Here is a 24,488-nt window from a genome sequence, read left to right on the forward strand (position 1 = left end):
CCCACCGCAATCCCACTGCTGGTGCTTGTGGCTTGTGAAGGTGCTTCCTCTTTACAAGCCACCACTTCCTGCCTCTCTTGACCAGGCAAGCCCCGAGCATGCTTTCGGGTCATTGCTCCCCATCTTTCATTCTGCACATCTTCTGCGGGTGTCCACCCAGGCTCCTGTTGGAGGTGCTGGTGCTTCATGGTACAAATGAATAATGGGCACCTCACTTTCCCTGGAAGGAATTATCTCGCAACACTAACTTTCCCGTAATACAGGCTCTGTTGTGTGCATGCTGGGGACTGTCAGTTTGCAGTTAGAGCTCAATAAATCCTGTGGCCTTGAGTTGGCCCCTGGGGTATTGCCATCCACCTCATAAAACGATTACTTAATTAAGTATGGCTCAGTACGATTGGCAGCTTCTGCTTCTGGCCAGAGCACCAGACCTGAGTGTAGATGTGCTCTGGTCTCGCCTGTGCCTCGAGGCGGGTGGGCCCCTGTGCCGCAGAGGAGCCTTCTCCACAGAGGTGAAGAGCAGTCCTCTGGGATCACGGAAAACACACACAATTGTTGCAGAGCTCCCTCCTGTGTGGTCAGAACTCAGTGCTCAGAGGTCGCTGAAGGCCTTGCTTTTGGCAAACTGTTTCATAGATGTGACATAATTAAAAATAAATAACAGAAAAACATCTTGGATTGGGAAAATGCCAGGTCAATGGTCATTTAGAAACACTATTTAATACGTGCTTCACTTTAGCAGAGCTTTGAGCAAAGGGGGTTCAGCCATTCAGACCCGATTTATCTGAATTTAAAATGACAGCTTCCAACTTTCCTAGTGATAGTAACAGATGGTGATAATAAATGTCAGTGGTTTCTGATGCCTGCTTTTGCACATCCGTCATAGAACGATGTTATATTATTAAAATCTGTAACAAGTGTAGCTCATAAGTGTGAGGCCATGTGGCAATCACCGGGGGGCTTGGGGCCAAGGAGGGGACAGGCGAACAGCTGCTGCCGGGCAAAGCAAGTTCCGAGCACCACCAGGGTCATCTTGGATCCCACGACAGGATAACTTCTTTCAGTTAACGTAATTGACTTTATATATCTTAATGCAAAAAGGGAGAGACTTCTGCCTGGATTATCCATAAGGTCCTTTCCAACTATGACGACCTTTTAGTACATTGTAAATACTTTTTTCTTCCTGGAAGATATAGCATATGCAGTAGAACATAAGCCAGATATACTCAGGTTCCAGTTCAGGGCCTGTGACCTGCTGGTCATGTGGCTTTAAAATTACGTTCTTTCTAAACCTCATTTCTTCTTCTGGAAAACGGTCTGCGATTCCTTATCTTACGAGGTGGTAGTGAGGCATAAATGAACTATCACATAAGGAGCCTTTCCTCAGTTCACCCAATACATATGGCACAAAATGTATTCCCTGATTGTTTTTTCTTTTCTTTTTTTAGACGGTCTTGCTCTGTTGCCCAGGCCAGAATGCAGTGGCATGATCCCAGCTCACTGCAACCTCTGCCTTGCGGTTGAAGCGATTCTCCTGCCTCAGCCTCCTGAGTAGCTGAGATTACAGGCATACACAACCACGTCCAGCTAATTTTTGTATTTTTGGTGAAGACAGGGTTTCACTGTGTTGGCCAGGCTGGTCTCGAACTCCCGACCTCAGGTCATCTGCCCACCTTGGCCTCCCAAAGTGTTGGGATTACAGGCGTGAGCCACTGCTCCAGGCCCCAGTGATGATTTTTAAAAATAAAGGTGTTGCCAGCTGTGTCCCCTGCCCCTGCTGTTAGGTGGCAGGGTTTCTCAGCCCTGCGGCGGGAGACGGGCCGGCCTCGGCTTCCTTTGGGGCACTGGAGCGTGTGCCAGTGCATGAGTGTGCGTGAGTGTGCGTGAGTGCGTGTTGACCGACTGCACAGCGTGTGTCTCCGGCTGCGGGTCCCACCTCCTCCCCTGCCGCCGCCGCTCACGGTGTAAGTCAGTGTGAAGCAGCAGCTCCAGCCCCGGGATAGACATGGCAACGTCTCTCTGCATGAGGGACCCCGAACCAGCTGGATCTGCTCATCTCGGGGGTGGAAGCATCTGTTCACAGTAGTAATGTACACTGTACAGAGAAGACAAGCTGCTGAAACCCTGCTTCATGTGGAATCTCCTACCTGCTTGAGGGTTTCAAGAAGTCCTGTGGAAGTTTTTGTCCCTCCTTGTGTATCAACTCCAGAATTTATCCATGCCGCTGAGGCCAGATGTCATTACAGAAACTGTAGGGGAGGCGTCAACTGAAGAGTCTGAACCAATGGATGCCTCTCCTATTCCTACATCACCAGATAGCTGTGAACCAATGAAAAAGAAAAAAGTTGGCCGTAAACCACCCAGCAATCACCAGTTTCCAGTGGGTCTCCTGAGTTAGGTATAAAGAAGAAACTGAGAGAAGGAAAAGGAAACATAACCTATTTGTGGGAGTTTCTTTTAGATCTACTTCAAGATAAAAATACTTGTCCCCGGTATATTAAATGGCCTCAGAGAGAAAAAGGCATATTCAAGCTGGTGGATTCAAAAGCTGTCTCGAAGCTTTGGGGAAAGCATAAGAATAAACCAGACATGAACTATGAAACCATGGGACAAGCTTTGAGATACTAGTACCAAAGGGAAATTCTTGCAAACGTTGAAGGACAGAGGCTTTGTATGTCAGTTCAGGGATATGCCCCAAAACATTGTGGTCATAGACGATAACAAAAGTGAAACCTGTAATGAAGATTTAGCAGGAGCTATGGATGAAAAATTATGAGAACGAGTGTCTCTGTCTGCAGAAAGTCTCCTGAAAGCAGCATCTTCTGTTCGTGGTGGAAGAAATTCATCCCCTAGAAACTGCTCCAGACCAGAGAAGGGTGTGGGTAGATTTGTGAATATCACTTCCCCTGGTCACGATGCTTCATCCAGGTCTCCTACTATCACTGCATCTGTATCAGCAACAGCAGCTCCAAGGACAGTTTGTGTGGCAATGCAAGTACCTGTTGTAATGACATCATTGGGGCCAGAAAATTTCAGCTGTGGCAGTTCAGTCACTTAATGCAGGTGCACCATTAATAATCAGCACGAGTCCAACAACAGCCACCTCTCCAAAGGCAGCCATTCAGGCAGTCCCTGCTGTGATGCCAGCTTCTACTGAAAACGGAGACAAAATCACCATGCAGCCTGCCAAAATTATTACCATCCCAGCTACACAGCTTGCACAGTGTCAACTGCAGACAGAGTCAAATCTGATTGGATCAGGAAGCATTCACACTGTTGGAGCCCCATTGGCTGTGAGAGCAGTTACCCCTGTTTCAATAGCCCATGGTACACCTGTAATGAGACTATCAGTGCCTACTCAGCAGGTATCTGGACAGACTCCTCCTCAAGTTACCAGTGTAGTCATAAAGGGGCCGGAGGTTAAATCAGAAGCAGTGGCAAAAAAGCAAGAATGTGGTGTGGAAACTTTGCTGTTGGTAGAAGAAAAACTGGCAGGTGGAAATAAGACAGTGACCCACGTAGTGGTGGTCAGTGCGCCTTCAGCTACTGCCCTTCCTGTAACTATGAAAACAGAAGGACTAGTGACATGTGAGAAATAAAATAGGAGCTCCACCATGGACTTCAGGCTGTTAGTGGCAGTACTGACATAAACATTGGCAAGGGAAGTCATCAAGAAAATGTCATTTAGAACATTTTTAATGCTTATAAGAAACAAGCAAACTTACTGGAAATAAATTACCTATCTCATGTTTCAGTGGGAAATAAACTATTTATTGAGATGCTGACAGAAAACTGCCTCTTCCAGTAGGAAAACAACTGAACCCATCGCTAAAAAAAAGGATTGAAAGGAACCAAGCAGCTCACTAAGATATCAAGTCACACTAAGACTTTGAACACTAACATTCTGTAAGAGGTTATATAGTTTTCGGTTTCAGTGGGGAGGGGTTGGGACCAGTGATTTCATTGTTACATATAGCAATTTTTGATGCATTTTATATGCATACCAGCAATTATTACTGTGTTCGCACAGTACTCAACTGGTGCTATGTGAACACTGTCCTAATATATGTATTTTAGAATGTGAATTGAAGAATGGATCCAAAAACTTCAGAAAGAGAATAGCAAAAAAAGGTCCAGTGCGATACACACACACACACACACACACACACACACATATACACACACATATAGCTTAAGCTGATTTAAAACAAAGGCCTTAGTCTAATTTTCGGTTTTCTTTCTTGAAATAAGCCAATGGCTTGTTTGTATAAAGCTTTTTTATTAAATGAAAAATTTTAAAAATCTTGTACCTAACACCGTATTGTTACAGAGTTTACATGTAAGATTTTATATGGTAGTTTAAGTCTGTCAGTTTCTTAATTGTGGACAACTTAACAGTTGGCCCTGGCCTTTTCCTGTAACATGTCTGTGTCACTCACTCAGCCCTGGCATTTGTGCAGACATATCAGTTTCAGTTCTAGTGTTACTTGGAAGTTCAGGATCAGCATGAATTTTTGTCAGGTAGCTCTAATACCTGGAGCGAGCTTTATTTCCTTCCTTTCCTTTCCTTTCTTTCTTCTTTCTTTCTCCTTCCTTCCTTCTTTCCTTCTTTTCCTTTCCTTTTCTTTTCTTCTTTTCTTTCCTCCCTCCCTTCTTCCCTCCCTCCCTTCCTTCTTCCTTTCTTTCTTTTCTTACTCTTTTTTTGTTTCAGTTGAAGTTTGTGAGGGAAAGTACCAGTGTTCAGATTTGAACTATAATAGTTTGTATATTCAACATTTGAAGTCTGTTCTATTTTGTTGGACTCTCGTTTCAAAGTGTATTCAAGTAGGTTTTCTGGAATATGGAAATGAAATTTAAAAAATAAAAATAAAGTAAATTTACAATTTGCAATTGCAAAGATATGCAACCAACCTGAGTGCCCTTCAGCCAACGAGCGGATAAAGAAAATGTGGTATATACACCGTGGAATACTACTCAGCCGTAAAAAGGAATGAAATAATGTCTTTTGCACTAACTTGGATGGAACTGGAGGCCATTATGCTAAGTGAAGTAACTCAGGAATGAAAGACAGAATATCATCTGTTCTCACAAGTGGGAGCTAAACTATGAGGATGAAAAGGCATAAGAATGATATAATGGGCTCTAGGATCTTGGAAGGAAGGATTGGAGGGGGTAAGGGACACTGCTCAGGTGACAGGTGCACTGAAATCTTAGAAATCACCACTAAATAATTTATCCATGTGACACAAAACCACCTGTTCCCCAAAAACTATTGACATAAAAATAAACATTAAAAAATAAAGTGGATACACAGGTGACTCTTGAACAATGTGGGAGCAGAGGCACTGATCCCTGCACAGTTGAAAATCTGAGTATAACTTTTGATTCCCCTATTAATAGCTTGCTGTCATCCAGATGCCTTACTGATAACACAGTCTATTGACACATATTTTGTATGTGTATGATGTACTATTTTCTTAAAGTAAGCTTGAGGAAAGAAAATGGCATTAAGAAAATCACAAGGAAGGAAAAACACATTTACTGCTCATGAAGTGGATCATCACAAAGGTGTTCATCCTCTTCATCTTCACATCCAGTAGGCCAAGAAGGAGGAGGAAGAGGAGGGGTTGGCTTTGCTGTCTCAGGGGTGGCAGAGGTGAAAGAAAATCCACATCTAAGTGGACCCATGCAGTTCAAGCCCATCTCCTGGGATGGAGGCAGAAGCACCTCCTCTACCTGCCTCTCCTCTTACACACGAGGCACTAAGGCAGGAGTGCATTGTGGCAGAGGAGACAGCTTTCTCAAGGAGCTCTGCCCGTGTTATGGCTTGACATGTGACCACAACTCTGGTTCTCCGTCCAACTTGCCACAGAGTCGGGTGGGAGCCCTCCTGGGGCTATGGTAAATAACGCAGCACAGGCTGCATAGCCGTGGATTAGGAAGCTCAAAGGATTCTTGAAGAATTCTGGCCTCATTACTGTCTTATCTCCAATCACAGGTAGCTAGAGGTGGTGGCCATGAACTGCACCCAGTCAGCAGGTGCCCTGCTGTGTACCAGGCACTGTTCCAGGCTCTGGGGATACAGCACAGGACAGAAGAAACAAAACTCCATTCGCTTGGCCCTCATGTCTGGTGGAAGAACAGGCAGTACATCAGGTCCGAAGTGGGGAACTCCATCCGTAAATATTTATTTTCTGGGACTGAATTCTCGACCACTGGGCCCTACCACCCCTGAGCGAGAGCTCTGTGGCCCATTCCTCCTCATTCTCCTCTGGCTCCTCTTTGCATCAGGCCTAGGAGATTTGAGTTTGGGGGTGCCACACTGAACAGGTGCCCGCTGAAAGGTAGCAGGCTGGCCCCGGCACATTAGGCTTGAGTTCCACACAGAAAGCCACTTTCACAGAGTAAGACCTTGACGTGGATTGTACAAAAGGCCCAAGGGACAGGACTTCGAGAAAGGCAGCCCCCCTTCCTCAGCAGAGCAACCATTTAACTGGAGAAAATTAATTAAAAGGTAAAACATAAATCAACAACCATTTAAAGCCTGTGGTAATTGTTCTAAGGGCAAATAGCAAAGGGAAAACCATCATTCAAGAAAACCTATGAAATCTCAATCGAAATAGCAAGAATCTATGGCATTTGAGCCAGGGCTTGTATGCCCACAGCCTTTTCATCAGCTCTGTGTGGTGGGGACTCCCTCCACCCTCAGCTCCCAGTCCTAGCTCCAGCTTCACACCAGTGGGACGGGCCATGTGCATCTCCCGTCTTCCCCAGGCTTGTGCTGTGGAAATGCTACCTGTTGGGCTCCGCCTGGAGGACTGGGGCTTCCCTCGTCACATACATTCCATTAGTAGGGCGAGTGTTTTGCCCAGGACGAAGAATACAGGGGCTCGATTGCCCTCCTCCAGCTCATTGGTAGGAAGGAGCTTCCGGGTCTAGCAATAGAAGACCCGTCATTAAGGGGCCTTTAGCCTTTCTGGCTCCAGGGACTTGACGCAACCTCTGACCACACACTGGCTAAACAACAGTTACTCTGACCCAAGGCTGAGTCCTAGGAAGCCAGGTCTAAAAATAAAATCATACCGATTCCTGGTCATTTGGAAGACTGTGCACACACCCAAGGCTATACCTCTTCAGGAAAGAGAAACTCTGAGCTACCAGACCCTGGCTAAAGTCAGGGCAAAATCGCGAACTCTCTGTGCAGTGAAAGCAGTCTGCAGCCACACACAGACACAGTGCTAAAGGTGAAAAGCTAATTGGCTAAGCAGCTTAAGTACAGTCTTTGACCAATAAGTGATTTATGCAGACCCAGGGTGAACCCTAGGATGCTGGGGTAAAAGACATACTCAAGGGGAAAATATCTGAGCCGGGACATCACATTGTAAGGAAAATAAAACCTCACAGATTCAGCCCAGCCACGTCACTAATCAAGTAAACAACCAAAATGACCAAAAAAAAAAAAAAAAAAAGAAAGAAAATCAAGCCACCAAATGGGATGTCAGTATCCAGAGTTACTACAAGGTACTATTTAATGTCCAGTTTTCAACAAAAAAATTAGGCTTGCAAAGAAACAAAGCATGGCTGATACCCAGCAAAAGCAACAGGCAATAGAAACTGCCTTTGAGGGGCTCAGATGTTGGACCAAGCAGGTACATCCTCAAAGTAGCATTGTAAATGTAAATGTGTGTTCAGAGGACTAAGGAAACCACATGTAAATAATTTTAAAAGAGTTTGATAGCAATGACACATGGAGAGACTGTCACTAAAGAAAGGAGTTACAAAAAAGAGCCAACTGGAAATTTTGGAGTTGAAAAGCACAATGACAAAAATTTAAACATCGCTAGAAATGCTCAACAGGCGCATGTTATTTGAACATGTTGAGTTGTTCAAATAAAAAGAATTAGCAAACTTTGAAGGTAGATATATAGGATAGGTAGAAATTATGCAGCTTGAAGAACAGAAAGAAAAAAATAACGAAAAATGAGCAGAGCCCTGGAGAAATGTTGAACACAAGCTCACCATACGTAAGGACACACAATGGGAGCACTAAAAAGGCCGTGGACGATCTCTCTCTACAAAACCGTTAAAGTGGGAGTATTTCAGCTACTCCAGGGATATTACCTATAACAGATTTTCCAAATTTAAATTATTATTATTATTATTATTATTTAGAAACAGTGTCTTGCTCTGTCACTTGGGCTGGAGTGCAGTGGTGCATACTAAAGTTCATTGCAGCCTCAACCTCCTGGGCTCAAGCAATACTCCTGTCTCTGCCTCCTCAGTAGCTGGGACCACAGACACGCACAACTGCATCCGGTGCTGAGTAATGATCTCAACTCTGATATCTCCAACTGTTGTCAAAGGAGGCATCATTCTGGGGGAGGAGTCCTGTGAAGACCTGGATGATCTGGGGATAAAATGAGGAAAGAATTGGGAGAATTGACGGACATTTCTATAACAAACCCTTTCCATTCGCATCAGCTTAATTTTGTGATGAAATTTTCCAGACGTTATATCTACAAAGCACAAAAAGTAGGAAAAGAATTAATTCCGAGCTGTGTTGCATTCTGGCAGTGGTATATTTATCCTGTTACATTTTAAAATGAGAAGATTCAAACTGGACGCAGTAGCTCACACCTGTAATCTCAGCACTTTGGGAGGATCACTTAAGCCCAGGAGTTTGAGATCAGCCTGAGCAACACAGCAAGACTCCATCTCTACAAAAAATAGAGTGAGTGTGGTGACGTAGACCTGTAGTCCCAGCCACTTGGGAGACTGAGGCAGGAGGATCCCTTAAGCCCAGGAGCTCTACAATGAACCATGATCACACTACTGCATTCCAGCTTGAGTGACAGCATGAGATCCCAACTCAAAAAAACAAAAAAAAAAAAAAGAGAGAGAGAACATTCATCACACAAGTGATACATTTCCAATAAAAATTTCTTCCTTGCATTTAGTAACACAATTTTTAAATCAGTATTTATAACATTTATTTTGTTTTCATTAGTTGCATACAGTAACAACAGTTGTAATCATGACTCAAACCAGAAAATACTTTAAACTCCTAAAGTCTTTTGGTCACAGGGAATAAATAACTTTTTTTTTTTTTGAGACAGGTTCTCACTCTGTCGCTTAAGCTGGAGTGCAGTGGTGCAATCACGGCTCAATATAGCCTCAACCTCCTGGGCTCAAGCAATCCTCCTGCCTCAGCCTCCCAAGTAGCTGAGACTACAGGCACACCGTGCCTGGTTAATTAAAAAAATTTATTTTTTAGAAATGGGGTCCCATTATGTTCCCTAGGCTGGCCTTGAACTCCTGGCCTCAAGCAATCCTCCCGCTTAGGCCTCCTAAAGTGCTTGGATTGGAGGCATGAACCACCACATCCAGCCTCCAAACCTTTTTGACTGAGAACTATAATAAGTAATACATTTTACACTGCAACAATCTAACACCTATGTGTGTGTGGATTGGAGACAGAAATTTCTTGAAATAATACTTATTCTTACTGTATATGATTTACTCCAATTTTTAAAATTCGATTTCCTTAAATTTTTTAAAATTTTATTTTTATTTAATTAATTTATGTTTTTTTTTTTTTTTTTTTTTTTAACTTTTAAGTGTTTAATTTTCCAAGAGGCAGGGTCTGTGTTCCCCAGGCAGGCGTGGCTTTTCACAGGTGTGATCCCACCACTGATTGGCACAGGAGTTTCAGCTGCTCTGTTTCCCAAGCAGCCTGGTTTATTCCTTCTTAGGCAGCCTAGTAGTCCCCTGCTCTTGATGCTGAACTTAGTGCAGACACCTGATGGGTGTCACCCGATGGGCACCGCGCCCTACAGTGCAGAACTCCTGGGTTCAAGTAATCCTTCCCACCTCAGCCTCCCAAGCAGCTGGGACTACAGGCACATGCCACTCTGGCTGGCTATTTCTTTTAAAATTTTATTTATGTTGGTGGTCACAGCACATTGCAATGATCTCAGGACCCTCTAATGGGCAGCCTGCTGGATGAGAAATGCTGTGCTGGAGGATGCCTCTGCCCACTCTTTTTTTTTTTTTTTTTTGAGTGGAATTTCACTCTTGTTGCCCAGGCTGGAGTGCAATGGCGTGATCTCACCTCACTGTAACCTCTGCCTCCTGGATTCAAGTGATGCTCCTGCCTCAGCCTCCTGAGTAGCTGGGATTACAGGTGCACACCACTAAGCCCGACTAATTTTGTATTTTTAGTAGAGACAAGGTTTCACCATGTTGGTCAGGCTGGTCTCGAACTCCTGACCTCAAGTGATCCATCCACCTTGGACTCCCAAAGTGCTGGGACTACAGGCATGAGCCACCGTGCCTGGCCTCTTCTGCNTTGAGTGGAATTTCACTCTTGTTGCCCAGGCTGGAGTGCAATGGCGTGATCTCACCTCACTGTAACCTCTGCCTCCTGGATTCAAGTGATGCTCCTGCCTCAGCCTCCTGAGTAGCTGGGATTACAGGTGCACACCACTAAGCCCGACTAATTTTGTATTTTAGTAGAGACAAGGTTTCACCATGTTGGTCAGGCTGGTCTCGAACTCCTGACCTCAAGTGATCCATCCACCTTGGACTCCCAAAGTGCTGGGACTACAGGCATGAGCCACCGTGCCTGGCCTCTTCTGCCCACTCTTAATCAATAGATGGAGAAATGCCTTGTCCTGCAGAACCAGCGGGTTCTCAGCATCTCTTGCCTGCTCTTCAGTGCTCTTGTATCCTGCCTGATTGGTGCAATTCATTCAATATTTATTTATCCCACTGGTGAATGTAACAGTGATTTGCTGAGCACTAACTGTATATCAGACACTGTTCTGGGCTCTGAGAAGACGTCATGGAACAAAATAAGCAAAAAGATCCCTGTCTTTGTTATTCTCAAATCCTGGTTGAGGGAAACAGATAGTAAGCAAGGTAAATAAGTGGAATCAATAGCTTGTTACATGGTGACAGGGACTATGAAGTAAAATAAAGCCAGGACAGAGGTTGCAGTGAGCTGAGATCAGGCCACTGCACTGCAGCCTGGGTGACAGAGCAAGATTCTGTCTCAAAATAAATAAATAAATGAAATAAATGCAGGAAAAGGGAATGGGGGGCGTGGGGTGCATGTTTGAGTAAAGACTGGAAAGAGATGAGAAATCAGCCTAAAAAGTAAGCCTTATAGGCAGAAGGAACAGCAGGTGCAAAGGCCCTGTGGTGGGACCATGTCTGGAAAGTTCAAGGAGTTACAAGGACAGAATGGCTGGGGTGGTGTGAGCAAGAAGAATAGCCAGAGAGGTCAGAGAAATAACAGGATCCAGTTACACAGGGCCTCGTCACCCGTGTAAGACTTTGCTTGGTTCGTAACTCTTGGAGAGTTCTGAGCAGTAGGCTGGTGTGATCAGACACATATTTTAACAGCATTGCTTTGGCTGCCGTTTGGAGACTAGGATGAAGGGTGCAAGGAAGGACCCAGGGACACCAATTAGGAAGCCCGTGTAGCACCCAGGTGAGAGAAGAGCGGGGTGGTCAGCCCAGGGCACAGCGGTGGAACTGGCAAGTGCTGGCTGCCTTCGGTGCCATGTAGAAGATAGAGTTACGGGACCAGTTCATGGGTCAGATTTGGGGTTCGAGAGACAGGACTCATGGAGGGGTTCCTCCTCTAATACAAGGGTACTGGTCTTGAGTCCCATTCCATTCTATATAATTTTAGCTGGTGGGGCCTGAGGGAGATATGTACATTAAAAAAGAAGGTGCTGGAAGCTCAAGATCCCATCTCCATTTAAAAAAACACAAACAAAACAAAACAAAAACAAATGCTACACATTTGTGCTCTGGGGGGACTATCTTTATGTAGCTAACAGAACTAAATGAATCCTTTCAGGGATCCCAGCATGAATTATTAGCTTTAATGGCTTCTCCATTTTGCTTAAGCAGAATTCCATCATGCAGTTTGCAACACTTGCTTCACTGGTGCCTCCTTGCTCCCCCCAGCTTCATTCTTCAGTGCTTTGCCTGAACATGGAGGGATGCCATGCTGTTCAAGACAGTCTTGCAGGGAAAAATAAACTACATGTTTTTGGTGACTGGACAGGATTAGGCCATCCCATATGCCCTGTAAAACATGTAGCGTGCACACTTTCTGCTAAGTAGAAAATGGAGAATGCAGAGGTGGAAAGCCTTGTAAAGAAAACCACATGTTCCGGCATGCAAATCACTTGCTATCCTCCCCAGAGGTGTCTTCAGTTCTGGCTTGGACATGCGGATCCATCAGTGCCACCTCCGGCAGCACTGCTGGGATTCGAATGTGAGGCACGGCCTCTTGGCAGGCAGCATGGTCTTAGTGCTCTGCACTCTCCCAGTCCCAAACCAGCAGGCTGCTTTCTTACTTCGTTAGTGTTTTGACTGGAGCAGTCCTTGATTAGTGGTTTCTTTGAGCACATTGTTCTTCAGATGGATGGGTCAATGCTTGCTCAATGAAATCATTCTTGTTAAATCAAGGTTATTCTAGATAATGCTTCCCTCCATGGAATTCATTTTTCTGTATCTAAGTGAGATGTCAAAGTGCATTATGCACTGACGAAATGCGTTTACATTAGAAGAGGTTAGATAAAGGGGCTTCCCTGTTGCTGAGGGTCTCCGCTGGTCCGTCTGGTGCTGCAGCCACTGGGATTCCCAGCCCACAGGCTTCAATACAGATCCTCTTGTGGTTTTCATGCAAGTCCTGAGCAGGAAAAAAGACTTAAGGATCTGGCCAGAGAAGGTTTTTCAGAGCCAAATATCCAGGCTTTTTTTTTTTTTTTTTTTTTTTTTTTAATTATTATTCTTTAAATGGACTTTGCTGATTTTGGCAAACTCTTCCATTTACAACACTTAGTGCATTTACAAATAATAACGTGAGCTGAGACAGGAGAGCAAGTGTTTCCTGATGATACAGTCAGATTTCATTGTTTATGATACCACCACAAAAAGAGGCAATTTCAATGTTTTGCACACATGCATTGTTTCGATAACATGTTTTTGCCAGGCGAATTAGTAGCACAGGGAGATGGGTGTTACATGTGTGGGTATGAGCGCTGACAAAATCTTCCTCAGTTGAGATGGTTTATACACTAAACTGGACCATTTGCAGATTGGTACGAAGAAAGTGACTAAGTGCAGAGAGTATTTTTAAAAACAAGTATACAAAAATATTTCTTGGAGTAATAGGCAGTAAATTGAAAACAATACAATGTGAAAAGATGCATGATTTTAGGAGCCAGTGACACTGTTCCACTTGTTGTTACCAGCTGGTGTGTGGAGTCCAGACCTACTAGTAGAGTGGGTCCAAATGAGGTGATTTGGTATGCGGAGGTGCAAAAAAACTTGAAAAAAAAGCCAACGCCAATTGAAGCATCAAAGTATATTGAAGCCTTAGACTCATGTCATGGATGTGAGGTAAAGCAGAGAGAATTCCTGTTCGGTATATGCCTCATCCAGCTTCCCTTAATGTTAGCATCTGACACATTTGTATGACAATGGTCAAAATCAGGAAATTAACATTAGTCCAATATGAACGAAAGTACAGACCTTAGTTAGTTTTCTATTAATGTCCTTTTTTTCTGTTGCAAGATGCAGTCCAGGGTCCCGTATTGCAGTTAGCTGCCATCTGTCCTGAGTGTCCTCCAGTTATCACAGAGATCAGTAATAACCACAATGACAATCATTACACTTTACATTTCTACCTCATCTCACGGGATTATACTGCTTAGGTTTCATCCTAAAGATGTAGGATTCTGTCTGGCAGTGCAGCCTCTCGGGAGTCAAAGCTCTGAGTTAATTTCTCTGGTGTGAAGCTCTCTGATAGCTTCTCTGTGTTCATGAGACTTAGCCATCAAGAGAGGGAGAGTTCTTTGATTTGTGAGACTATTCAATATCAGAAAAGCACTAACTGTATTCTACGCGTCTTCATATGGGGAATAGTAAATAAATAAACACATCAACAAATAAATAGCTACCGTTTACTGGGAATGTCAGGAAATAGGAATCTGATTTATTTTTCTGTTTTCTCTTTTTACAATTTCATCATGTTTTATTTTTTCATATAGCCCCCTGTTCTGTTTCTAATGTCTGAAAGAAAAGTCATCATGGATGGTGGCACTTTAACTTTTTACAGTTGTGGTTTCCGGCATCGACCTTTGATATTACCGTTATAATGATGATAATAAAGATAACGAAAACTGTTTTATGTGTAATTTCTATCCTGAAATTTATAGGGCTTTAATATTTCTTCCCTTACTCATCCTCAGAGCATATCTGGGAAGCAGGAGAGAAAAATGTTAGTGCCTCCATCACATGGGCGACATCTGCCATTTCAATTTGATATTTGCATCGACCTCTTGGCAATGCTTTGTTTCCTTGGCTCTTAGGATGGAACATGCTGCTGGTTTTTCCATGTCTCAGTCTCCTTCTACTGAGTATTCTCTTATTTCAGTCATGGGTGTAGCAGCCCATTTCAATATACTGAAAACACTCACCCTAGGTAAGGATCCATCCCTGTGCCTCCGATCCATTTAAATGGCAGCTGCTCTAGGTTCCAGGTGGCAGTGTTAGCACCTGTTCGTTTACTAACGGAGGTCTAGAACATAAGGTGCAGCATCTGGCAAAAGGTACGGCTCGGGAATTACCTGCTGAGTAAACCTCGTTCCAATCCTGTCCGTCTCTCCAAGCTCCAGACTACGTATCCAACAACTTGCTCAACATCTCCAGATTGACAGCTTGCAGGACTTCACACTTGGCATCTCCCAAACCTGTTTCCTGCCCACGATGCCCTTTTGTAGAAAGCGTCCCCAGTGTACAAGCCATGGTCAGGCCAGCTTCCTAGGAGTCTGACTCCGGTCTCCTCCCGTCACCTAACTTCACATATTCAATTCACTGCCAAATCTTGGTGTTTCTCTTTCCTGCATAGTTTTCACACTTATCCACTTGTCCTTCACCCTCACTGGCACCACCCAGATGCGGGACAGCACCAGCTCTCTCCACTGCAGCCGTTTCCCCGGCTTCCAGTCTCATTCCCTGTCAGTCCCTTCTCTTCTCTGCCGCCAGAGGAGAACATTTTTTTTTTTTTTTTTTTTAGAAATAGTCTTGCTCTGTCACCCAGGCTTCAGTGCAGTGGCATGATTTTGACTCACTGCAACTTCTGCCTCCTGGGTTCAAGCAATTCTCCTGCCTCAGCCCCCCGAGTAGCTGAGACTACAGGTGCCCACCATCACACCCGGCTAATTTTAATTTTTTTTTGGTAGAGACAGGGTTTCACCATGTTGACCAGGCTGGTCTTGAACTCCTGACCTCAGGTGATCCCCCCGCCTGGGCCTCCCAAAATGGTAGGATTCCAGGTGTGAGCCACCGCAGGCGGCCCCGTGGTAGAAGTTTTAAAATGCAATCTGGTCAGCATTGTGGCTCAAAAACCTTCGATAGTTTCCCAGTTCACTCAGGAGAAAGCCATATTTTTCACAGTTTTTGACTCATGTCAATTGTAAGGAAGACTTCTTACATCTAGACCCAATAAACACACACACACGCATACTTTGATGGGTGCTCAGATAAGGAATAAAGATGCATAGGATAAAGATAAATGGAAGTAAAGAGTAAAGTGCATCTGCACTGCATTCCTGTCCCCGCCACCTTCCCTGGCCTCTTGCTGCCAGGTCTGAAGGGCTGTGTTCTCACATGGTGAGACGTGAGGTTTCCTCCACCTGCAACAACCCTACCCCCTGCAAACATCCCCCTCGCCTCTTTCACTCCAACCTTTAGGGCTCATGTTCTTAAGGACATGTTCTTTCTCCATGGCAGCTGTGCCTGACATGCCCTCCCCCATCCCAGCCTTAGCTCCAGTTACCCCTGTGAACTTTCAGCCTATGTATCACTTATGAGATGAATAATCATGTTTTCACCCCATGAGGGCAGGGGCTGTGTTTGTCTTTCTCACTGCTGTATTCAGAGTGCCTAGCCTCAGACAAGGAATAGATATTTGCTAAGTTACCAGATTGATTAATCAGACTCTTTATGTGTCCTGGTCAAGCTCATGAACTTAAATCTGTGAAGATAAAAACATTGCTTCCTGATTGAAAAGGAATTATTTGGCAGTGTGAAACTGGGTTTGGGTTTTTCAGCTGGGCTTCTAAGAGTGCTGTATCTTACATAGTTCAAGAGGACATTTATAGAACTGTAAATTCATGTGCACTTAATGCTTAACTATTTAAATAGCCTTACAATAACTTTAGTACATCATAAATGTCTAAGTTAAACAGCCCTTGAGTTCCTAAGATAAAAAACAGCAAATGAGATTTTATGAACAAATGGAAAATTAAATTGTAGATCTATATAATATATAAATTCAGGCAATACTATGCTTACCTTAGTTGAAAATATTATTTCACTCATACAGTTCAGTATATTTTGAGCACCAGCATAATAACCATGTGATTATTGATAGATTATTTTTATCCTGCTAGATATATTATACCAAGATAGCAAAAGCTGGAGAGAAACTTTTAATAACAACTTTATTAATCCATTGGCCAAATACATGTCATTATTAGAATGACATGGAGACCAAGATATTAGGTTAGATATGTCTACTGTTACTATTTAGCATTTTCTTATTGTTTTATCATTGTAATGCTCTGCCTTATGTTTTATTTGTTAAAATTTCTCAGCATAATTGATTCTTAGAAATCCTCTTCATTGTACCCCAAACCCTCCATATCATCCTCTGAAGGCAATTGTCCAGCCTGTACCTCTCTCCTCAGGCATGTGTGCTGGAGCAGGGTCGGGCCTGGCTGAAGCCATGTGTTTCATGCTCAAACAGCTAGAATGATGAGAAGGGCCTCACGTATGTGGAGTTGGAATCTGGCCCCTCCCCCATAGCTTTGGCCTCCTGGCTCTCTCTCTATCTGACTTCTGAATCCAACAGAACAAGGCCAAGTCTGTTTCCGAAGCCAACTTCCCTGGAACTTGAAGGCAGTGGCTCACATCTGCTAAAATGTCCTCCAGCTGCCCTCGATTCCAGCCAGTTATCCCTAGTGTGGCATGATTTCTGCCTCCGTCAAAGACTTGGTCTCCCTTCTTGGAATCTAGGAAACCCACACTGCTTTTCAGAGGGAAAAAGGGAGTTACTTGGTCAGTGCATCAGCCAGGGCCCAACAGGGAAATATGAACAGAGAAAGTTTAATATAAAGAATTATTAGTCGGGCATGGTGGCTCATGTCTGTAATCCCAGCACTTTGGGAGGCCGAGGCGGGCAGATCACCAGAGGTCAGGAGTTTGAGACCAGCCTGGCCAACATGGTGAAACCCCGTCTCTACTAAAATACAAAAAAAAAAAAAAAAAAAAAAATTAGCCAGGCAAGGTGGTGTGTGCCTGTAATCCCAGCAGGAGGCAGAGGCAGGAGAATCACTGGAACCTGGGAGGTGGAAGCTTCAGTGAGCCAAGATCGTGCCATTGCACTCCAGTCTGGGTAACAAAGCGAGACTCCATCTCAAAATAGAAAACAACAACAACAACAACAAAAAGAATTATGAACATAACGGGACTGGAGTCCTGAAGGATTGGCTGGTTAGAAGTAGACTCAAGATTAAAGAAATAGCATATATAAGGAGTGGCCAGCCCCCCTGGGCTGAGATACATTTCCCAAGAAAGGGCTCCTATTTCCCAACCTGAGCTCCAGACCTAGTTAGAAAGACCTAATCAGACATGGTCATGGCTCCCTGAATGGCAGAGAAGCTGCTCTGGTACTGTGTGGGAGGACTTTCTGTAAATCTGTCCTTCAGAACTTGCTAGAAATCTCCCCCCAGTATCAGGGGAAAGGTGTTCACCAGGAGGCATCTTGCCAAAGGCCTGAACCCAAGGTGGGGGTCTGGAAGGGAGCTCCTGGCCACTGGGGATTGCCGGCTGCAGGAGCCTGGCAAGAGGACCCGCTGGAACCAGCATGGAAAGCCTCTTCCTCCTATAATGTTTCTCTAATGCCCTCTACTGCCAAAGCTGAGCACTGCCAACTGGCAAAAGAAGCACACTTAGTAGGCCAGCTATGTTTTGTAGGTAGGCAATGAATGGGTGAATATGGAGCTGTTGATAAACTGACAGTGGGCACAGGTGATGGACAGGTGGCTTGGGTCGTGCCATGAACACATCCCTGTGTTTGCCCCGAATCCCTGCCTCCCGCTGAAGCTGAGTCATGTTGTGCTGTGAACACTTTGGGCTGGAGGGAGCATCTGGGGTGGGCAGACTCGCATGGTGAGGGAGCATGAGACATGGCTGCTGTGTTGTGGGCTGAGAGGCTCGTGTGACCCACTGGCCCCAGATGGCCGATGTCTGGGAAAGAGTAGTGGGCTATGTGCCCACATCCCGCTGTCTCCTCACCCTGGCCACGTCCCACCCAGGTTGAAGGCCCTGCAGCAGCGGGACACTTGACCTCTGTAAGATGAGGCTCTGCTCTGCTCTGCTGAAGTCCCAGGTAACTTCAAGGGTCCAGTGAGACAGCGGGAGAGGAGGATGCAGGCGTGAGCTGCTGGCGCGGCTGTTTCCCGCTAGTAATATGAGTCGGCTTGGTCCCGGGTCTTTGTTCACAAATGACTTTCTGCTTCCGAGATAGAGTCTCTGGTGGAGGAAAATAACCTCACGCATTAAAGACAGCAGTTTTGAGGGGGTTAAGTGCATTTGTCCCTTGGCCTGGGTCTCTGACTCTCTCCAGTGATAAAGCACACATTGTGACCCAGACTCCCCCAGTCACACCCAAGGATGCCTGTCCTGTGCCTATGGAGTTGCTGCAGGGCTGCCGGCCTCGGGAAGAGCAGCCCATCTCACATAAGAAGGTTTCAGAGGCAGGAACAGCGAGTAAGGCACAATCTCACAGGCACCCAGCTCGGACCGGCAGGATCTGAGACCAGGGCCTGGCAGATGGAGCAGAGGGGAGAGCCTGTGAGTTCCCTTTTTGAAGAACTTGGTAGCAGAACTCAGACACAGGAGAACTTGAAGCGCAGACACGAAGGGGACACCTGGGGAAGCCTGTATATTGAAAACAACCACGTGGTAAGGAGGATGCTGTGAGGTGGCCTGACAGAGGGAAAAGAGCTTTCCCAGATAAAGGATTCAGCTCTGTGGCTGCAAACTGAGCTTCGCCTCCCAGGACAGGCACTCTCCCTGCAGGATGCCGCAGAGCCCCCCGCTGGCCTGTACCAGACACCCCTGCAATCCAGGCCTGGGCTGTGTCCCACAGCCCTGGCCAAGAGAGCCGCTTGCCAGTGGTTTTCTTGCTCTACATAAACCAGACACGGCCTCTGCTTGCCAAGAGCACTTTGCTGTCAGGCTGGCGGGGCTGGGGCCTGGCTCTGGGCTCTGCAGAGGGGAAAGTCGGCCTGGCTCTGGGCTCACCTGCTGCCCACCCTGACCCTGCCTGGCTGGTCCAGCATCACACATATCATTCATGACAGGAGCTTGCAGAGCTGAGTGAAATGCGAGATCCTTAATGGAACACTGAGCGTCCTATTTGTCCCTCTTTTCAGCAGGTGGGACTCATGCCTCACCTGACAGCCTGACCGCGGGAGCCAGGCTCACAGGAGAGCCATCTGTGTTGGTGCCTGAAAATCTCTGGCAGGTTTGGCCCTCCCCCCAGCACCCTGAAGAAGGGGCCCCAGGGTGACATGCACAGGCGTGACCTAGGACTCCAGCCTCCTTGGCAGGTTGTCATCACACACCTGGCGCTTTTCTTATTCTCGTGATCATGGGAGGTGGGCACTGGTATTTCCATTGTGCATGAGAGAAGAATTCACAGCATCATAACTTTCATTCTTGTCCCTGTATGGTATTTCAATTTCAGTTTGGTACATACGATTATCCAGTGTCTCGGCAAGAACATGCTGTGAGTCGGTGTTCCTGCTAAAGCAGTGAGAACTCGGTACTTGGGGAATGTGAGTTACTGACAGGTCAGTCTCCCTTTAAGGAGGTACGATGGTTTGAATTATGTCCCCTGAAGTTTGTATGTTGAGGTTTTAAGCCCTGGTACCTCAGAATGTAACTCTATTTGGAGACAGGGTCTTTACAGGAGTAAAGGAGTAAAAATGTAATCTTTAGAGTGAGTCCTAATCCCACCCGACTGGTGTCATTATCAGAAGAGGAGATGAGGATACAGACACACATAGGGAGGGGATGTGAGGACACACGGAGAAGACACCACTTACAAGCCAGAGAGAAACCTCAGGAGAAACCAATCCCATAGACACCGAAATCTTGGACTTCCAGCCCCAGAGTGGTGAGAAATAAAGTTCTGTTTGACCATCCTGTCTGCAATATTTTGTTATGACAGTCCTAGCAAGCTAGTATAAGAGGTCAGGCAGTGTTCTAGCTTTTCACTGCTGCACAACAAATTATTCCAAAACCTAGTGGCTTAAAATAACAGTCTTTTATATATACAGTTCATGACTTTGTGGGTCTGGATTTCAGGCAGGGCTCAGCCAGGCAGTTCTTCTCTGCGTGGAATTGCCTGGCATCACTTGGTGGTGTTCAGTGGGCAGACTGGCCAGCCTGGGTGGTCTGAGACTCACATATCTGATGCTGAGGGTGGGGTGTAGAAAGTGAGACACCCGATCACAGCCGGGCTTAAAGACTGGAGTGCAGCCGCAGTCCACAGCCTCAGGGTGGCTGGACTTCTTATATGGTGGCTCAGGGATCTAAGAGTGAGGGTTCCAACGAGCAACTGTGTGGCTCTTTATGACCTCACAGTAGGATGCAGCATCATTTCCACCACCATATTCTACTAGTCAGAGGAGCCACAAGCCAACTCCGCTTTAAAGGGGGCAGGGAATTGTCCCCACCTCTCAGTAGGAGGAAGGGCAAAGACCTTACTGTCCAACCACCCTATGTGGCACCCTGGGGAGATCATGCAGAGCACAGCATTTGGTGTGTACCGGCCCCTGTCATTTCAGTACAAGTTGACTGGCTTTGGGCAAATCCTTTGGGCTTTAGCTTCTACCCTGTAAAAATGATAAGATAAATCAAAGGATCCCAGAGATGTTTCCAGCGCTAAGATTCTAGGAATGGACGTACACCAGGAAAGTCTTATTCAAATGGTTTCTAAGCGTATCAGATATCTCCTGGGAAGTCAAGGGTCTGAGAAGGTCTGAGAAGGAGGGATGCATTTTACTCTGCATCTGTGGTTGAATGACTAGAACTGGATTTGGGGCAGCTTCTGCTGTCTCCTTCTCTCTGGATCTGGTGGCTCATGTGCCTGGGCCCGATATGCTTTTGGAGGTAGAAGGTGGGGCTTCCCGTGTGAGAACGGAGACAACCATTCTCATCACCACCATCAGAATGTCTGGAGCCGTGGGGCACAGCACAGGTGACAGATGAGAGTCCCAGAACAAGTGGCAGTGGTGAATGAATGAGCGACTGTGAGGTTGGTGGGGGTAGGGATGTGGAGACGCTGGAGCAGGTCTCTAGGGACACCTGAGTGCCTGGGAGTTTGGTCTCTGAGTAAGAGAGGATGTGACTATTCACTGTGGTGCTTACTTATCTCTACTTAGAAAAATAGCGAGTGCCTAATGGGGCCCATCGGAGTGGGCACAGGAACTCGGGTGTGAGCTCCTTAAGTCTGGAGAAGGCACTCTTTCCCCTTCTGTCGGGCGTGGAGGGTGAGCGTGGGGTGGGAAACGGAGCAATGAGGCTACTGGATCACAGTGCTGGGTCATCCAGGGGGACTCCGTGTGATAAGATCCAGGTCCTGTTGGCTGGTAGGAGAGGGAGCTGAGGTTTGTTGCAGGGTAGACCCAGCTAGTGAGTTACAGAGAAGTGGTTCGGGCCAGGATGGAAACCCGGAAGCCCAGAGAGAAGCTTTAAGGCTGTAAAGTGAAGTGCTCTTCTAGCACAGGATTCCAGCAGGGCTTGAGCAGATGGTGTCATGTTGGAGAGAACCAGAGCTGGGGCCCAGGCAGGACTGAGAAGTCTAAGACTCCATGGTGTCGAAAGCAAAGCCTCCAGTCTATTTCCTTTTGATTCTTGGACAGTGGGGGTGACCTTCTTGCTGCAAGTTTCAGTATGCTCCTGAGTGCTCAGGCGTCCGCGGATAAAGTGTGTTGAGCATGCCTAAGGGGGCTCTGATGGAGCAGCGACACGGGCGTGGAGACAAGAGGAAGTTCCCACAGCGGAAGTCAGCATGGAGCCCCTGTGGGGAAGGAGGACACACATAGTCTGCGGCCACGTCAACAGCTCCTCTGTCCACCTGGAGACGCTCTCTTGTTGAAGCCCATCTCTGCTTAGACCTCGGAAGTTCCAGTCTTCATAAGGGAGACTGACACTGGATGCGGGTGGCACGGGTCAGGTTCCTTTTCATGGGTATTTGGTTTCCTTACATGTCATACAAGGGTCCCTAACCCCCAGGTCACAGACCAGTACCAGTCTGTAGCCTGTTGGGAATCGGGCCACACAGCAGGAGGTGAGCGACGGGCGATTGACCAGTCCCACCTGAGCTTCTCCTCCTGTCACATCAGCGGTGGCATTAGATTCTCCCAGGAGCACGAACCCTACTGTGAACTGCGCGTGTGAGGAACATAGACTGCACACTCCTTATGAGAATTGAAGAAATGTCTGATCATCTGTGGTGGAACGGTTTCATCCCAAAACCACCCCCTACCGCACCATCTGTGGAAAAATCGTCTGCTACGAAACTGGTCCCTGGTGCCAAAAAGGTTGGGGACTGCCAATCTAATAGCTCTCTCCACTTTGTGACTCATTTTGTTTTATGTAAAACCATAGCCAATGATAAAAATGCACCAGGCCGAAGAACTTGAATTATGATCAAGTCTCTCAAGACGATTCAAGTAGGGTTGAGCTCAGAGGCTTATACAATCACTTAGCTATATCAAAAAGTATTAACTCAGTGGGCATGGTGTGACCTGTCATCTGTGCACCTTGGGGGGCTGAGGCAGGAGAATGGCTTGAGCCCAGGAGTTCCAGACCAGCCTGGGCAACAGAGTGAGACCCGGTCTCTGCAAAGGAAAAAAAAATTAGCCAGGCATGGTGACATGCACCTGTAGTCTCGGCTACTCAGGAGGCTGAGGAGGGAGGATCACTTAAGCTCAAGTCCCAGGCTGCAGTGAGTCAGGACATGAAAACACCATTGCACTCCAGCCTGGGCGACAGCAACACCTGTCTCAAAAAAGAAAAAAAAGTCAATAACTTTTTAGGATAAATCCATTGAGGGACTTTATATGGGAAGAATTCTTTTCTCTTTGGCTTTTAGGATCAGTAATTGAAAGTGACAGAAGCAGGGTTTTGTACTGGCAGGAAGCAGAAATCCCTAGCTCAGGGAGTGACCTGGCAAAGGGACTTGTGCATGGGGCTGGTCAGCGACTCCAAAGGACCTTTATTTTATTTTATTTTTTTCTTTTTTTTTGAGATGGAGTCTCACTCTTGCCCAGCTGGAGTGCAGTGGTGCAATCTCGGCTCACTGCAAGCTTCGCCTCCCGGGTTCACACCATTCTCCTGCCTCAGCCTCCTGAGTAGCTGGGACTACAGGTGCCTGCCACCACGCATGGCTAATTTTTTGTGTTTTAGTAGAGACAAGGTTTCACCGTGTTAGCCAGGATAGTCTCGATCTCCGGACCTCGTGATCCGCCTGCCTCAGCCTCCCAAAGTGCTGGGATTACAGGTGTGAGCCACAGCGCCTGGCCCAAAGGACCTTTCTTACTCCAAGAGCTCAGGATTCCATAATTCTAAGCCTCAACTTTTCTCCTTCAAAGATAAGCCTTTGGATCCCAGATGTTCACATGGGAACTACAGGCCCTGCCTGCAATGTTTTAAAAAAGGTTCTGGGGGATGTGTTTATGCATCCCCTGAGAAGAGACCAATTTAGTCCTAATTGTGGTTTCTTTACCTTCAAATAATAAATGCCAGACTTGCATGAGTCTGGACTTTTCACTCAGGGCTTATTTTCTAGGTGAAACCTTTGCACTGTGAAGAAGTACACACATCCCAGAGGGGCTGCCACACAGCAGCCACTCCACAGATCCGGAAAAACGCTTCTGCCAACCCAGGCTGTAGCCGGGCTCCACAGAGTGAGGCCCGGCACAAAGCGAAGCATGTCCCATCCTCAGATCTGGCCGTGGACACTCTACTAAGGGGCTGTGACTTTCAAGCCTTTTTTTTTTTTTTTTTTTTTTTTTTTTTTTTTTAAACTGCAGTTTACATTTCCAACCCAGCACATACCCATATACGCAACCAAACCAAAAGCTTCACAAAATAGTGACCTACTTCACTTCCCTCCCCACGATCGACTCTGATATTTCCACTCATATTTTCTGCTAGGCCCTTTTATTTTCTACCTCATTTTAAAAAAATGTTGGTCGCAGTTCACTACATTGACTTTGTGATGCACGAATGGGGTGAGACCCTTAGTTTGAAATTTTGAGGGAGACTGAATTCTGAAGTCAATCCATAGATTTAGGCATATTTTAGCCCCACTTTATGGATGG

At 46.1% G+C, this 24,488-nt stretch overlaps 1 long non-coding RNA gene and 1 pseudogene across 3 annotated transcripts; both read left to right on the forward strand.

Annotated features, from left to right (window-relative positions):
• The first annotated feature begins 383 nt into the window (after positions 1-383).
• Positions 384-3,627, forward strand: LOC108514218 (ETS-related transcription factor Elf-2 pseudogene; annotated as a pseudogene).
• A 15,145-nt stretch (positions 3,628-18,772) lies between these two features.
• On the forward strand, positions 18,773-20,257 carry LOC108514258 (uncharacterized). 3 transcript variants are annotated; one of them, XR_001881175.1, is made up of 4 exons: positions 18,773-19,053; positions 19,527-19,703; positions 19,841-19,946; positions 20,095-20,257. It is a non-coding gene; the product is annotated as an uncharacterized LOC108514258 (long non-coding RNA). The 3 variants fall into 3 exon arrangements; XR_001881176.1 differs by having other exon boundaries at positions 20,133-20,257; XR_001881177.1 differs by having other exon boundaries at positions 19,527-19,618.
• The last annotated feature ends 4,231 nt before the right edge of the window (positions 20,258-24,488 follow it).

This window comes from Rhinopithecus bieti, unplaced genomic scaffold (genome assembly GCF_001698545.2).
Source record: "Rhinopithecus bieti isolate Rb0 unplaced genomic scaffold, ASM169854v2 scaffold_32012, whole genome shotgun sequence".
NCBI lineage: Eukaryota > Metazoa > Chordata > Mammalia > Primates > Cercopithecidae > Rhinopithecus > Rhinopithecus bieti.